The following is a 1,682-nucleotide window of genomic DNA, read 5'->3' as shown; positions in this document are numbered from 1 at the left end:
TTTTTTTTTGTTGAAAATGATATTTTAGATAATGTATTATAGCAACTTTGGATTCTGATTGCCTCACCTTCTCCCAAAAGCAGTGGTTACTGCTATCTTTTTAGTGACTTCCCTGCACTAATTGTGTAGAGTCTGTTTCCCTTGCAGTATGTGGCTTCTGATATATCTACTCACTTTTTGATTTTTTTAAAAAAATCTTGTTTTTATTTTTAAGACTGGCTTCCTTGGGTTCTCCCCTGGGTCAGCATAAGTGGTCAGCAATGACTGTTCAGAGGTTGTGCTTAAACACCTTGTTAGGTCTGAACTATATCCCACAAAACCAATATTTTAAAGTCTAACCCAAAGTATCTCAGAATGTGACTGTATTTGGAGACAGGGTCTTTAAAGTGGTAATGAAGTTATGATGAGGTCATAATCCAGTATGACTGTTGTCCTCATAAGAGATTAGGGCACAGACATGGAAGTAAGGCCATTTGAAGACACAGGGAGTAGACAGCCATTTGAAAGCCAAGGAGAGAGGCCTCAGAAGAAACTAACCCTGCCAACACCTTGCTCTTGAACTTATAACCTGTAGAGTTGTGAGGAAATAAATTTATTTAAGCCATACAGTCTGTGGTACTTTTGTTATGGCAGCCCTAGCAAAGTAATACCTTGAGCCAGTAAGACTTCTACCTTTTTCCAATGAAAATGAAATACATTGAGGAATGTATTTAGAGTTTAGGCTGCTTATAATTCTGCTCCAGCTTTTAATTTATTTTTGCAAGTCCTCTTGTTCAGCCAGGGGTGAGTGGGTTACTAGGGCCCTGCCAATCTCCTTAGTGTGTGTGCAGCCTTGCACATGTTTATATTCTTCCATACCACAACGGATAAGTAAAATATTATACTAGGGCCCTGCCAGTCTCCTTAGTGTGTGCGTAGCCTTGCACATATTTACATTCTTCCACACCATACCAGATAAGGAGGATATTATCAAGGTCCATTGTGGCTGTCTTTTTCTCTTACTCTCTCTGTTGAGTTTCTAGCTGGTTGCCAGTAAATTTCTTGCCTCAACAATTGTGATCTTAATCAGGCTAGGAGTGACACTGGTCTCACCTGCTTGTTTGCCACTGAGATCACTATTATTTTAATAACATCCCTGGTAATGAAACTTTAGCTTTCTCAAGCCATATGGCTGCTGGTCCTCACAGTCTGACCCACCAAGGTAAATTTTTGCATAATTAAACCTGGAGCGTAGGAGGAATGGGAGCAGCCTCAAGCTAACATGCCACAGACATCCACTGTTCTTACTGAGGTCCAGTAGATTCTCTTAAGCAAACCGTTCTCAATTTGTTGTATGCTTTGGTCAACTTCCTGAATTTTTAAAAAGGTTGTTTATTGACAATTTTGTCTAGTTTTACAATTTCTTTTCTTTTTTTTCCTAATCGCCCAAATTTATTTCATGAGGACATTATCACCTTGATACCAATACCATACAAAGACAAAACAACAACAGCAACACTAAAAACTGCAACAACCTACAGTCTAAGTATCTTCAATGAACATTGATGCAAAAATCCTTAACAAAATAGTATCCATCACAATACAGCTCCACGTCAAAAAATTGTACACCATGATCTAGTGTGATTCACCCTAGTGGTGCAAGGATTGTTCTGCACACACAGGTCAATAACTGTGATACACCA

Source organism: Galeopterus variegatus, unplaced genomic scaffold, assembly GCF_000696425.1.
Source record: "Galeopterus variegatus unplaced genomic scaffold, G_variegatus-3.0.2 Scaffold9204, whole genome shotgun sequence".
Taxonomy (NCBI): Eukaryota; Metazoa; Chordata; class Mammalia; order Dermoptera; family Cynocephalidae; genus Galeopterus; species Galeopterus variegatus.
Note: the sequence above shows the minus strand (reverse complement) of the source record.